The sequence below is a fragment of the Cottoperca gobio genome, chromosome 6, assembly GCF_900634415.1.
Source record: "Cottoperca gobio chromosome 6, fCotGob3.1, whole genome shotgun sequence".
NCBI classification, from domain to species: domain Eukaryota; kingdom Metazoa; phylum Chordata; class Actinopteri; order Perciformes; family Bovichtidae; genus Cottoperca; species Cottoperca gobio.
In genome coordinates this window covers 208,304-224,434 of record NC_041360.1, presented here as the reverse complement: position 1 = coordinate 224,434, position 16,131 = coordinate 208,304, and the positions used below count along the sequence as shown (strand labels likewise).

Genomic DNA, 16,131 nt, shown 5'->3' with positions numbered 1-16,131 from the left:
TGCGTTGAAGCGTCCAGCAAAGACTGCTGTCAATTATTATGAGAAATAATAATTATATTATATTATTTAATAATAAATAAACAATCGATCGACAAGGATAATTGTGAAGCGATGTGTTGTATGGGGATGTGGGGCCGTCTCCAAATCTACCTTTCTGTGGCCATAAGATGATAAAATGTCGCGTTTATGGACAAGACAAGTGCGGCGATGAAACCGATGATTTGTGGGCAGCACTTTGAGAGATCGTGTTTCGAACAAACTATGCTCGCCAAGGAAATGAGATGCAAAAAGAATTTAAAACTGAACGCAGATGCTGTGCCTACAATACTGCCGAGACCCCAGCCAGCACAAGCCAGCACGCCGATTCAAACACCTCCGCCGATGCAGAGTCCTCCACCAAAGAGACAATGAAATGCATTCGCCAAAAGGGAGAGAGCGAAGGTAAGCCGTGCTACTTGTTTAATTTATTTATTGTTACAAGCATAAAGCCATAATCGGTCTAGGCCTACTGTATGTAACGAGTTTACACCAGGCCCTAGCCAATATCTGTGTTTTATTGTTTGTAGTATTAATAACTTTAGCTAATTACACTTCATTAGCTTAATTAAGTATAGATTCAATGTTTATAACAGGCTTCCCCATTTTATTCTGTAGTTTGAGTAAAAGCGTGAGTCTATTTAACTTTCAACGATCACCCTATTTAACTTTTAACCATCACCCTATTATTATATAGGTATTGAAACATTGTTGAATGAAGCCACTGACAGAACTGAGGATACCTGTATGATCAGTCACAATCTATTGGACATCCAGGCTGGGGAGGAAGCTGTGTGTGTACGTCATCTGTACATTACAGTTGTAGTACCAGTAGACCTGTACATGACGTGTTAAAAATACAATAACCACATGCATATGTACATAATTCATATATTTAATTTAATTTGATATCATTGCTCTCTCAATCAATTCAACCACATCTTTTATTATGAATGTTATTAGATATTTTCTTTACGCAGACGTGCAATACAATTTCAAGCTGGTTTGAAAGATTTATTAGTAAAGTTGTGTTTTGTACATTTCAGACATGTCAGAAAGAAAAAGATTTGAATTTTGAATGGCACATGATGGCAGTCTGTGGTTCTTACCAAGTATTCCCCAGCAGAATCTCACCAGCTGGCAGTATGCCACATAGCGATACATTCTGTAAAATGCAAGATAATACATGTCAATGCTTTAACCTTATTTGCTTATTTATCTATTTATTCTGTGACTGTGCCAGAGTGACCATTCGACTTCCCAAAAATACATCAAAGTTTCTGAGCTCTACACATTTGTGCACACAAGTAACTTCCTCATTACGTGGCTGATCACCTGCTTGCTGTCTGTCTCTCTTCGAATACCTTTGGTAGGCTGTCTGCAACACCCAAACATCCAGACACTTTGACTTGAATCCTGGGTGATCTGTTATGCAGGTTATGTTTGCACCATGTCCCTCATATTCATTGAATTCCTCCATGACATCCTTTACTGGCCAGCAGCTCTTCAATTGCTTCCATAATTGTACAGTTTTCACATGTATACCTAATTGTACAAAAGAAGAGTGGTAAGGACATGTACACAATATATCCAGAAAAAAGGCCAATATTAACGTCATCTTAATGTAATACTATTTATATGCCTGTGTTTCACGACGGAGGTCGGATCTATCTAGTAGCAACTTTTTACCCGTTTCACGTAATTCTCATAAAGTTACGACATCGTAACTTCCATGAAAATGTGGTAAGTTTTCCGGCTACTATAGGCAGCCGTAAGACGGTCAGTAGGCAAACTAAACTATACTTTATAAAACAGCGCTGTCCTCCGGTCTGTTTGTTAGCTAATAGAAAATGCTTTATATACAGCTCGTATTATATGAGGTTTGACATCAGACACAACGATAGAATCTCAACCGCAGAAACTTATAATCAAGTTATCAAGCTTTACAGACGTTGATGTGTCTAAGTAGAGAAATAATTGAATATTTAGCGATCGAGCAATTTGCGGACAACTAGTCGGGTTTCATAACAATTCGAGGAAACCAAGCTATCGACTCGATAGACGGAATCGGAGTTTCGGGCTTCCGGTGCAATCGCAATGCATGCTGGTGTGGCAAGCCTAGAAAAGTGAGCACCAACTCTACAAGGGCCGCCATATTGGATTTCTTCTCTACGCGTTTACATTGTATTTAGCTTATTCTTCAAGCATGTTGTAAATAAACCTACTACTCTACAATGAGTTCTGAACTCCTTTCCTATGATGAGGTTCAGATGTGGAAAGTCGAAGCTTTGAAAGTATTTTGCCGCAAGCGGAATTTAAAGGTTTCAGGAACAAAACTCGAGCTTATTGCCAGGGTGTTTGCTGCATCAGAGATGGGCACAGAAAAAGAAAAGATTAAGCTTTTGGTTATGCCGAGTGGCGTTTCAGTGCCCGATCCCTTGACATTGCAGGATGGCTGGGTCAATGAATACAACAGCATGACTTCTTGGCTGCCGATATACCTCAGCGATATAACATTATTTTTAATGTCTGACCACCCAGGGAACGATGTCGAGTTTCATAAACGAACTTTGAACGAATACAAAGAAGGCAAAGCATTTAGACTGTTTGACTCTGGCTGGTTGAAACAAATATCTTTCAATCCTCTCGCAGATTCTGAGTATTGCTTTTTGAAAGCAAAATGTACTCAATGAAAATTTCCCATACGCCACATTCGGCATGGATCTGCGCAGTCAAGAAAACTGGTGATATCATAAGTGCTTATTGCAGTTGTGTTGCAGGGTAAGCTATTATAAATATATACCTAACTTGTGTTTGTTAATTATTATAAAACTCAATATATAGAAAGTACATTTGTCAATATATAAATCAAGTAGATAGACTACATACCCCAAATCGAGTTCAGGATCAGGGAATTCATTTGTTGGTTTTCCTTGCATGAAATGCTCACTGCAAATCCGCAAAGATTTCTTGGGCCCCCAAGACTTCCCATTGTAATCCTGTCTCTTTACAGCTTTGGTCCATGCTAGCCTTCTATCATTGTTCTTTAGTGCTGTTGGAAATGGAAATAGTTCGAACGGGGGCTTGCAGTCGCAATTTTTGCAATCGTGAAGCTCACGATTGCAAAAAACTTCTGCCCATTTATTTAGCTTTTTCCCACTGTTTGAACATCCTTTCACCACACAATTTTGGTGTCCAAATCCCATAACTAGAAGAGCGATGATTACACACTAAAAACTAGCCAAATACAATGTAAACACGCTTGAAGAATAAGCTAAATACAATGTAAACACGTAGAGAAGAAATCCAATATGGCGGCCCTTGTAGAGTTGGTGCTCACTTTTCTAGGCTTGCCACACCAGCATGCATTACGATTCCACCGGAAGCCCGAAACTCAAATTCCATCTATATAGGATAGCTTGTGATCTATTTACGATCGAGGATAATGTTACGTTTTATTATGATGTATTTACTATATATTGAGAAGTTCTATGAACTATAGTTAAATGTATATACCTGTCTGTGTTCTGTTGCCGCAGAGGATCTCCGCCAAATCCAGGATCACCGTCACCATCCGCATGTTCGCTCCCGTCTGTGTCTCCATCTTGAATACTGTGTCTCGAGCTGCTCTGTTTCCACCATGTTAAACTCGCCCGCATGATCTAAATCCACGACACCGGCATCCTCTTCAATAAACTCCTCTTCTTGAAGGTGCAACAAGTCTATTGACGACTCACTGTCACTCGATTCTGTCGAAATATCTGAGCCAGAGTCCGACCTCGCCACGTCTGCAATGCTGTCTGTGTATTCAACTGGTGGACTGTGTTCTACTTGTGACGTCAGAACACGTTGTCGGGTGTTTCCGGTAGCGACAATGTAAACATTGGTGGTCGACATACTAAATCGTGATTTATGAAATACTGCGATCATTGTGTCATTAATAACACATCATTTTACACCACAAATAGCATTTACTATCATCAGTAGAAATTCATGTTTATCATTTCGTAGGCCCTTTAAGATGAGGATGTTCCCTGTTCTGTCCTTTAGGTCAGCCTGAAAATCTGTCTCTCTGTTCTGGTCATAAATACTTAAAAGTGTCGTAGTGCTGATGCAGAAATATAAAATAAAATGTGTATTTAAAATATAAATGTACTATATATAAATAACAGATATACACTGTATAAAATATATACATTTAAGAGTCTTAGAGTGGAGTTCACATCACATTGCTCAGGAGAAAAGTTATTTCTGGTTCAACAGTCTGATGGATTGGGGAAAGAAACTGTTGCAGAATCTGGTTGTTCTGCTCTTTATGTTGCGGAACCTCTTGCCAGAGGGCAGCAGGGAGAACAGGCCGTGGTGGGGGTGAGTGGGGTCTTTTGTAATATTCTGGGCTCTGGTGAGGCGGTTTGATGTCATGGTAAATGGGGAATTCGCCAAGCTCACGAGGAAGAATGGCATTACATTTTCAGCCGGCTTCCTGTGTAGCGTAGAGGAGATAGGTTTAGCTGTGGGAGAAAAGATCGGACACAGCAGTATAAAGTCAATGGTACGGATGAACTGCGCTGTTGTCATTTTCAAGGTGCTCCGCGTCATTGAGACAGGTATCGTGGTGAACGAGATATTCGTTCAGGTAGTGCCACTCACTCAACCCGCAACCAAAGTTCTTATTTCAAATGTCCCTCCGTCCATAACCGATGAGTTTCTCAGCAGAGAGCTATCCAGACACGGGAAAGTTGTTTCCCCGGTGAAAAAGATTCTGTCTGGATTTAAGTCTCAGTTAGTGAAACATGTAGTGTCTCACCGTAGACAGCTGTATATGATTCTTAATAACCAGGATGTGGAGCTCAACCTCCACTTCCATGTTAAAGTGGATGATTACTTCAAGGCTGGATTACTGAAACTCATTGTTATCAGGTTGTCCCAAAATGCCCCTTAAGACTCTTCAGTTAATCTAAAATGCAGCGGTACGTGTATTGACAAGAACTAGGAAACAGGATCATATTACTCCTGTATTAGCTGCTCTGCACTGGCTCCCGGTAAAATACAGAATAGAATTTAAAATCCTTCTCCTGATTTACAAAGCAATTAATGGTCAGGCTCCAGCATATCTTAAAGATCTCATAGTACCTTATAAACCAACTAGAGCATTGCGCTCCCAGAATGCAGGGTTACTTGTAGTTCCTAGAGTCTCTAAGAGCACAATGGGAGCCAGAGCCTTCAGCTATCAAGCTCCTCTCCAGTGGAACCAGCTTCCAGTTTGTGTTAGGGAGGCAGACACCCTCTCCACATTTAAGAGCAGGCTAAAGATTTTCCTTTTTGATAAAGCTTATAGTTAGGGCTGGCTCAGGCTTGCCTTGGATCAGCCCCTAGTTATGCTGCTATAGGCTTAGACTGCCAGGGGACACCTCCGTGCTCTCCTCCTTCTCTTCCTCCCTTCCCTCTCTATTTGTATGCATTTATGTAAATGTATGTTACTAACTCATCATCCGGGGCATAATCCCCGGAGTTTCTGTGTCTCTCATGTGGCAGGTTGCCACTGATAAAGTTTACGTCAGGATCAGGAATCGTGGCTGCGCCTGCTACCCCTGCTACCCCTGCTACCCCCCCTGCTGCCCTGGTCCTGCCGGACACCAGGAAGCCTTTTTGACATTATCCTGGATTCATCCATACTTTCTCTTTTTTGATCAAAGCATAATTTCTGTCAAATGGAAAAAAATGATATGGCTGAAAGTTTAAAAGTTTTCCTCCAACAAACTAAAAACCAACATGGTGTAAAAGTGGAGGACTACTTTCCATATTTGGCATATTGGTTTTTAATACCTCAGCCAGACTCCATATGAGTCAAAGAGAGGAGTCCGGCCTCACTGACCAAGAGTATTATAGATTAAAGAAACTTGTGTTAAAAGTTAAAAAAAGAAATAAACATTGATGATAAGTGTTTCAATTTATTCATTTATTTTTTGCTTTTTGCCAGTCTTAAAAAAAAGAGGTCAAATATATGAAACTGCTAAAATGAAACATGTTGATGTACTTTTAAGAAACGCACGGCGATAGTTTTAATGAGAGACTGGAGGAGAGAGTGGGAAGGGGAAGTCATTTTAAGCCACAACACTGGTGGAGGAGGAGTGGGCTTCCTCTTCTGCAAGTCTTTTACTCCAGTCTCACTGGAGGTCGAGCATTTTATCAAGGGGAGGCTGCTTTTAGTTAAAGCACGGTTTGACCTTTTTACAGCGGTTTCTATAAATATGTACTCTCCAACAATCGGTGCAGAGAGGAAGCTGTTTGTATAAAAGGTTAATGATGTTTTAAATGGCTGTGCCTTGGAGCGGATAGTACACCTGGTCCCACCGCATTTATTGTTTTAAACATAATTTTAATACTTTTAATGTGCAGTATTATACCTGCTGGATTAAAAGATCATGCCATCCATCGTCTACCGCTTATCCGGGGTCGGGTCACGGGGCAGCTCCAGTAAGAAACCCCAATCTTCCCTTCTCCCGGCCACATCCTCCAGCTCCGACTGGGGGATCCTGAGGCGTTCCCAGGCCAGTGAGGAGATATAATCTCTCCACCCCAGGTGGCATCCTTACTAGATGCCCGAACCACCTCAACTGGCTCCTTTCAACGCAAAGGAGAAGCGGCTCTACTCAGAGTCTGTCACGGATGGCTAAACTTCTCACCCTATCTCTAAGGGAGACACCAGCCACCCGTCTGAGAAAACCCATTTCAGCCACTTGTACGCGTGAGCTCGTTCTTTCGGTCATGACCCAGCCTTCATGACCGTAGGAATGAAGATCGACCGGTAGATAGAGAGCTTTGCCTTCTGGCTCAGCTCTCTTTTCATCACAACGGTGCGGTAAAGCGACTGCAGTACCGCCCCCGCTGCTCCGATTCTCCGGCCAATCTCTCGCTCCATCGTCCCCTCACTCGCGAACAAGACCCCAAGGTACTTGAACTCCTTCACTTGGGGTAAGGGCTCATTCCCTACCTGGAGTAGGCAATCCACCGGTTTCCTGCTGAGAGCCATGGCCTCAGATTTTGAGGTGCTGATCCTCATCCCAACCGCTTCACACTCGGCTGCGAACCGATCCAGTGACCGTTGAAAGTCACAGACCGATGATGCCATAAGGACCACATCATTTGCAAAGAGCAGCGATGAGATCCTCAGGCCACCAAACTGCAACCCCTCTCCTCCACGACTACGCCTTGATATCCTGTCCATGAAAATCACAAACAGGATTGGTGATAAAGCGCAGCCCTGGCGGAGGCCAACATTCACTGGGAACGAGTCCGACTTACTGCCGAGTATCCAGACACAACTCTCGCTTTGGGCGTACAGGGATTGGATGGCCCTCAGAAGTGAAGTGGAGTGGAGTCAGCCCCCTCAGACCAGATCTTGACGATCCTCGTTGCGGGTTTCACACGTTTCACCGGGTTGTATTTGGGGAGCAGGAACAAAGAGAGTTGGTCTGACTGTCCGAGGTGGGGGAGGGGTGTGGCTTTGTAAGATCCAGCCACACTGGTGTAAACATGATCCAAAGTTCTTTGTCCCCTTATGTTGCAGGAGACATTCTGGTGGAACTTTGGTAATCCAGATCGTAAAGTGCAGTGATTAAAGTCCCCAGCGACAATAAAGGTCCCATCCCGGTGCATGGTTTGCAGTTTGTTAATGGCAGCACACAGTTCTTTCATGGCCACTTTAGCATTAGCAGCAGCAACAATACAAGTAAACTTACATGGTAGGTAGAAGGGCCTGCACTTAATAATCAGGTACTCCAGACCAACAGAGCAGTGGGTATGAACAATGACAGAGTCTGTGCACCATGAATTGTTTACATTGTTTACATAAATGTACACTACTCCACCTTTTTGCTTTTACCTGTAGCTGCTCTGTCTGCCCTGAAAACAGTGCATCCCTGTGAGTCCACCACACCGATAAGAACGCTGCTGAGCCATGTTTCTGTGAAAAACATGAGACTACGGTCCATAAGCCTTCTTTGTGTAAGGGTCCAGATCTTTAGTTCATCCAGCTTGTTCTCCAGAGACCATACATTGGTGAGGAAAATGCTCAGGAGCACTGGATGGTGTGGATTTAGCCTAAGCTTAGCACGCAGACCATCGTGTTTCCCCTGTCTTTGTTTACGATCTCTATGCCGGCACCTCCAGTCGGATGGATTTCTTCGCAGCCCCCCTGGTTACTTTAGCAACTCCGGAGGTAGCTTGTTATAAAAATAAATAAATAAACTCACGGTCATTAAAAAATATGTTATCATATCATCTAAGATCATTTATATCGCTAAATTGGAGCATTTCAATTTGAGGATACTACGACCAACTTGGCACTTCATACTAGCATTAGCTTGGCTACGGTCGACTTGTTTCACCATTTCATGCTAGTTAGCACGTCTTTCTACAGACGTAAAATGGATCGATTTCTGCACACCAGGTGGACAGAAACAATACGTGACAAACGAGGAAAAAGAAGATTTGGCTTTGGAGCATCCAACCACCGCAAATCGAGAGAAAGATGCTGGAGATGGGGTTTGTGGACAGACAACAGGTGCTCCCGTTAAAAAAAGAAAGGTACAAGCATAGGAAATTTCAAGAAAAGTGAAAAGAGGAATTTTTATTTGTCCTTCACGAGTCGAACCTTTTGTGCTTAATATGTACTATGTACTATGTATTGGTTGGCTGCATTGCATATTGTATGTTCTGGGTGGGTAGACATGCTTTTTATGAATGGATGTAGCTTTTCATACTTTGCGGTAAAAGTGCCTCTCCTATTGACTTTGTCCTATCAATGTGGCGCTCATCTAAAAAATAGTGAAGACCACTGAGTTAGATGTTTGATTTTGTAATATGATGTTAAATGTTCATACACAGCACAGTCTGGTGCAGCTCCAGCGGAGTAACCAGTCCAATATATATATATATATATATATATATATATATATATATATATATATATATATATATATATATATGTATATGTATATATATATATATATATATATATATATATATATATATATATATGTATGTATGTATATATATGTTTTCTCTGTAGAAATGCTGACCATACAGTAGAATATATTAAATAGATATTTTAGTTGATTGTTTTGTTTTTTACTGGTTCTGGTGCTTTTAGTTCAACAAGTTAACAGCCTACACAATCTGTGCACGAGGCTTTGCTCTACTGGCATCCTCATTAGCCTCCATTCAAATTCTGTCTTAAAAGAACATTTTTCAATCAACTGAAGGAAATACTAAACACAAGCTTGCAGGGTGGTAAACATTTCTATAATAACAGCCAAGCATGTAGAGCAGGACAAAATAATGAAGTACTACACTTCAGAGGCCGGCACCTTTGCTACGGGAGACTCCAGTTACACAGAGTTACAACCTGCATACAAGCAATCTAGAAAAGAAGACAGTTCACATTACAGAATTATGTTACAGTCACATAAGCATAGGCTGTGTACATGTGTGTGCAATTTTAACAGGTCTAAGCTAAATGTCAACAAGAAGCATATGCAGTGTGTGTTAATCACACCAATCCAAATCTCATATTTAAAAGAAAATACTTCATTAATGTTGTCTTGCTGCTCACAGTCAAGAGGAACTGTTGCTGTGCTAATGCAGGATACATACACAATAATCTGCATCAGGACTAATATTGAAGCGATCTGAACTCCATTCAGAAAACAAGCATTTTAAAGTTGTTTCCTTGGCGTCTTATGGACACACCTGACAAAGCATGAATTCAGACTTTCTTACAATTCGGCATCATGATGTAGTTATTTCGGCATCCTTTTGATCCATTTATGGCAACTATTGCAGCGAAATCTGTTTATTTTGTGTTCATACTGCTGTAGTAAACACAAATGATCCCACAGATAAAACATGCACGAGTAACTAAGGTGAAATGTCACTTTGCTTCTTACTCTATTTATTATGGGAAGACTAATATAAAAAGAAATCAATATTACATTTCTGTTTCCATTTTGATTTAAAGGAGGAGAATGTGAGTTAACTTCTCTTCAGATCCACAGGCTTCAGGTAAACTGCTTAAGTGAATTGATACATCTCATTCTTTCCTCTTGATTCACATATTTTATCTGCTCACTTGCAATCCACTTAACCGTAGTGGAGAGGTTTGTGTGTCCCTAAGAACCTGAGGGCTGTGTTGTCTGGAGCCTGGTGCTACTGGTAGGGTCTCCCAAGGCAAATCGGTCTCAGGCGAGGGGCCAGACTAAGAATGGTTCAAAACGACCTCATGAAAGATAGGAGGAAGAGAATAACAAATAATGACATTCTTAAATTATGGAATATCATGTGAGAATGTACTACTGCATCTTGAATACTGGTACAAAATCATTGGATATCACTAGCTTCAATACATAAATATTTGTTTACCAGTACTGGTCCCAACCATTTAAAGCCCTTAATTTTCTATTATTGCTGAAAGGGCTACATCATCTAACAGTCTCACAATTACTTCCTGTTTTTTCAGAGATCAGAATAAGAGCTGATGGAAACAAAATCATATAATACAAGCATTAATCCTCCACTCTTTTGATAACAACACAGCTAATTTCCTTCTTTCCATCAATGCAATTTTGGCACGTCCTCTCCTCGCCTGCTAACCCTTCACTATTTCTGTGTCATCATCACTTTTTGATTTGTTTTCAAGGTTTTATAGCTCTGCCACAGATCAAGCAATCAATCAATGTTGATGTCTCAATGGAGGTCCACTAGAGTCCATTTTGAAAAGATGTTTAAGTACATGACAATCAGGCAATAAAAAAATACTGTGGCTGTAGGTCAGTTCAGTTATGTTGTACATAAAAGTGAAAATCAATAAGACTACTGCAAATAATGATTTATATTTGACAAAAACAGCTGGACATTTCCACCTGTGTTTCATCCATTCCTCAGTCATTTGCCTGTATTCAACTTGCACTCATCAAAGTGCAGAACACTGCACAGTTCAACTACAACAGCACAACATTACTTCATGTTGCTGATGAAGTGAACAGGAGGAATACATGTGTTCACACTCAACACATTTTAGGCCTGATACTGGATTAATATAACACACTACAAACACAGAAGTTATATGACATAAAAGAAATGTGTGACTACATTACATGTTCAGGGTCTTGCTATGTTGAAAATGCTCAAGCCTAGAGACTCCTTGGCTCTGATTGGTTGTTTTGCCACTAATGTCAGCATATAGTACTAGTTTGAGCAAATATAACAAAACTGTATCAGTTTCACAAAGCTGTTGTTTATGGCCAAGCTGCCAGGTTATAACTTCTTGTACGAAAGCATAAAACATAAATACAGGAAAAAGCATTGACATATGTAAAGTTGTTTTCAATTACAGTATATTATATTAATTTTAAAAAGATTTAATAATCATTGAAGAACCTCTGACTTCATGTGTCTTCTGAAACCAAACCTATGCCCTTGGGTCTTACAATATAAGGTTATTAATAAACCATGTGCACTCTATAAATCAAACACCGTTCCCTTATTGCCAAGATAATAATTCCCCTATAAACAAATTTAGGTTTGGTTTCCTAAACACCAGAACAAAGTGAAATATCTTCAAATGAGTCATCTCAAACCTCTATCATCGGCGCGTGTCTTTAAAGAGTGTGCCAAAATCTACATAGAGACAGTACAGACTGCACAATAACTGCACTCAAAAAGGGGATTAAAGTTGTTGTGAAGTTCTATGACGCGCCAAGCAATACTTTATAACTGCACATTTGTAAATATTATGGAGAATTTTCACAGTACTTTCCTTTATAATATGTTAAACCTTTAACACATTTTTTTTTCACTGCCACTATCTTTTCTCTCACTCCCCCTGCAAGCAGAGGTTTATTCCTTTTAGATTAACAGCCTGATTTTGTCTTTCTGGTCTATACCCTTTTCCTCCTCATCTCTCTCTTATAGTCATTCCTATCCCTAAATCTGCCTAAATCTCTTCTTCTTCTTCTCTCTCTTTTTCTGTGTTTTTCGTTGCCATCCGGGAACATTAGCCTCCAGTAAAGTACAGTAGTGATATGATTAGCAGCAGTAGTTAAGATGACAGAGCAATCATCTGAACCTATATGGTTGCAGAGAAAAACGCTCCTCTTGGTATTACACAAGCGGCTTTGATCATAGGTATGAATACCATCATCTGCTGATCCAGTGTGAGCGCACAATGCGTGCATGCATATGTGCATAAACATAACTCTAAAACCTACTCCAACGTAGGCTAATACTGTCAAAACACTGTCAAAACAAACTGTTTTATAACTGTTACATAATACATTAAGGGCATTTATCCTTCGCCACTTTACTTCAGCTCCTGTTTGTTATTCCTCTGTTGTTTCTAAGTGCTAATGCTACCCAAGTGCCAAGCAAAGCAGCCTTAATCAATTCACTGTCGTCAGTGGCAATGACGCCTTTCAACTCTCTCCCTTTTAAATGAGATTTGCAATAGAAAAGAGGCACCGGCCCGCTGTATTCAGTGGCAGGAGGCTCCTTAACTCTCTCAAGTCGCCTGTGTGTGTGTGTGTGTGTGTGTGTGTGTGTGTGTGTGTGTGTGTGTGTGTGTGTGTGTGTGTGTGTGTGTGTGTGCAATATCTCTGTGTTAGATGCAGCAGATGCTTCAGCAGAGGGGAGCCACACATCAGCCTTGATATTCACTCATTAGCATATCAGCATCCCCTCTTTTTCTCCCTCCCTCCCTCCTTTACTCACGCTGGCAGAAATTGATGATCTGCAATTACACAGCACGTGTCAGTGCAACTTAACATCATTTAATAGCTCGAAGCTGACAGTATATGACTGAGCAAGCGGAGAAGCACCAGTGTCACAATAAAAATACCATGTTTTCTAGCATGTTGCATGTACACCAGACACATTTGCTATTATGTTGAGAAAGTCCAGCATATAACATAAAAGTAGCCTACATATTAGATATGCCACACCTATCCTGTATAGTCTTTGACTGTTACAGGAATGTAACATCGATAACATAAGCAAATTGAAATACAAAAGGTATGGTGACTATAGGGATTCATAAACTTACTATTGAGTAGGCCTACCACATCCCTGCAGAATTGGAATATTCTAGTATAAGCATTAGTAGCCTATATTTTAGTGCAGGTACTGAGGAGGAAAAGAATGTTAGTGTCCCAGTCCAGATAGGCTATAAATATTTAAGGTATATTATCAGGGTTTTTTTTTCAATAGTGACAATAGTTTATGAGCCATGAAATCACTGAATTTTAAAACCGAACAATAGTTCAAGATCAGCCTCACAACTCTAATATCCCTTTAAATCCAGCTTTACTTGTTTACCGTTTGTTACACTCAAATGCTACAGTAGCTAAGTTTATAGTAAACTTATCTTCTCTACAGTATCACTATTATATTCATAAGAAATCCCCAGAGAAATTTACTTTACGAAATGACACTTTTGTATTACACAAGCAAACTATGTTACTACAGTAATTAGCTTCATACAGTTATATTAGGCTACTTACGAAATACGACTCTTCTGAGGCTTTATCGAACAAAATCCTTTCATTTGGTTTGCGGGAGACACTTGAAGATAAAATGAGCACACAGACATACACACATACACATGCCCCTCACACACACATAAAACACACTCACACATGCAAAGCCCTCGTCTGTAGTCTACTATGTGCTGTAGTGAAGCGCGAGCTTCCTCAACGATCACTTGCCATGTGATAGGCACGATGCCTTCAGGAGCCCCTCGTAATATCTTTCTCACTCAAGTAACTGACAAATTCATATTAGACCTTTTTGCTAAACTAATGGTGCGCAACAATATATCGTTGAATGATGCCAGTAGGTTAATTTATAAGGATACATGAATGCAAACACAAATATTGATGATATTATCTGCAATAGCCTTAGTGTTTATTTAAAGGCTAATGGTCTAATACACAGCAATGTTATTTACACATAATGACAATTCATATTTAAATGCTACACTAAAATAAATTACATACTTTTTTTATTCGTAACAATCACATGTTGGCAACATAAACGTAGACAGCCTAAGACACTTTCCCAAATGAATTTACTTAGAAACATTAACTGTACCAACCTATATATAAAAAATTAATGTTTCCGACAGAACCTGAAGGCAGCAAAAGAGCAGAAGGAGGTATTAAGAAGAATTTGCTGGATAATTCATTTAAATAAATAAAAAGTTTATTTGCGATTATTTTCTTTAACCCTAATGATAATAGACACTATGAGTCTCTACTGGAAAATTCTAAGAATATGTAGTCCTTTTTCCAGTATCTTTAACAGGTTTACGGAACAACTTGTAAACATGTCTTTTTGGTTAAAATACTTTTTTTTTAAAAAGAAGCACAAACAAGAATGCAGCAAATATAAAGCCTCAGCAGCCAACAACAACCAAACAACATGGGAATGAAAATTGTATGAATTTTACTATTACGTCCTGTGTTTTAAAATGGCTCAACACTGATATCTAGTGGCATAATGTATGCTTGCAGCATGCATCACTCAAATACTAATTTCCATGTCTTTTGAGAAGTATAGGCATAGTATTTGCTGATTTGCATAGGCTATATCAGGATAAAATGTTTCATGTTTCATGCATGCTAAGGGTAGGGAGTGTCATTTTTGTGTCATATGTGTTGTAATCTAACTTATTTTTACCTGTCATGTCATACACTGAACAAATTACTTTTCAATATAAAACGTGAGCTATTATTTATGGCTGAGGACCCAAAACAGTTAGCTTCCTTTGTGTTGACCTTGTTTAGTTATTGAATCATTCAATTATTTGGATCGGGAAATCTAGAGAAATGTGTTGTTAGCCAAATCAAGTTAAGCTGCTCTTGCAAAATAAGTGTGATATAAGACATGCTCTAGGCTAGGGCACAAGATAGAAGTATATGAAATATGGTGTCAGTCCAGATTCAGGTGCACTTTGAGAAAGCTGGTTTGTCTAATGCTTTTACTTTACTTTACTTTTTAATCACCATTTCTTGCTGAAGGTTATTGGCTAAATTGGCCTTCTAGATAGTATCTGTCTGACTGTCTGTCTGTCAGTCTGTCTATAATAATACTAATAATATAAATAATAGAGTGGTAATGACACATAATTGACAAGACAAGTAAAATGCACCAATAAAACACAATAGGTACTAAAATCATATAAATGGGAAAAGTTATTTTACAGTTTTGCAGTTTTTTACTATTTATTACCACTGATAATAATGTGATACATTACTTGTACTGAGCTGACCTTTAACTACTACAAAGCCAGAAGCTTTGGTTTAATGTTGTATTAGCCAGTCTTGGTGTCATGTAGAGACACAAGTCAATTAGGAGGAAAGGTGTGGCAGCTTCATCAAACTACTTTGACTTCATTCCAAAATAGCAACAAATAAACATAAAGTGAATGGACAGCGTCACCTATTGCCCAATGTTTAAAGTCACTGCAACTGCTGAGACCACTTACCTACTGTACATAGCCTGTATAATTGTGGCTCATCCCTGGCATTGAGACATGAGGTCAGTCCAGCTATTGCTCGGCAAGTACTGTATTTCTGTGAATATTCAATGCCTTCCTGCTTATGTCATTTAACAAATATTAGTAGGATCTTTGCAGGAAGCAAAAGGGCAGGATACAGCTATGCTTTTCATGTGTTCAGTCAAGTTCTCAGGTGTGGGCTGCCAATATGGGAATACTGCACACTCCAAAGGGTAACTAGTTAAAAAAATAATAATAATAATAATATACAGGATAACTTATGTGATTACAGTTGAGATAGTGTAAGTACATTACACTAATGTAAGCAATGTCATTAACAACCCCTTTCTGTGTGCCAAATCAGACAAATTATACAGTAAAACTAACTACTAAACTAACTAGAATTTTTAACAATTTTTACTTGTACGTCAACGTTGTTGAATGTAGTTATCAAAAAGTGAATAACTGTGACTTATGGCTGGTGGTGCTGATGGTTTTATTATAAGTTGATACCACTAACTCAAGGTGTTTAAAGGGAAAAG

The 16,131-nt window shown here is 39.5% G+C and overlaps 1 protein-coding gene across 3 annotated transcripts in view; it reads right to left on the bottom strand.

The window, feature by feature from the left end:
- Positions 1–13,747, bottom strand: part of ppfibp2b (PPFIA binding protein 2b) — a 101,032-nt gene extending 87,285 nt beyond the window's left edge. For all 3 annotated transcript variants that reach the window (XM_029434449.1, XM_029434452.1, XM_029434451.1), the window contains exon 1: positions 13,593–13,747. The gene's annotated coding sequence lies outside the window, so the exon portion shown is untranslated. The remainder of the gene's footprint in view (positions 1–13,592) is intronic.
- Positions 13,748–16,131: the final 2,384 nt, after the last annotated feature.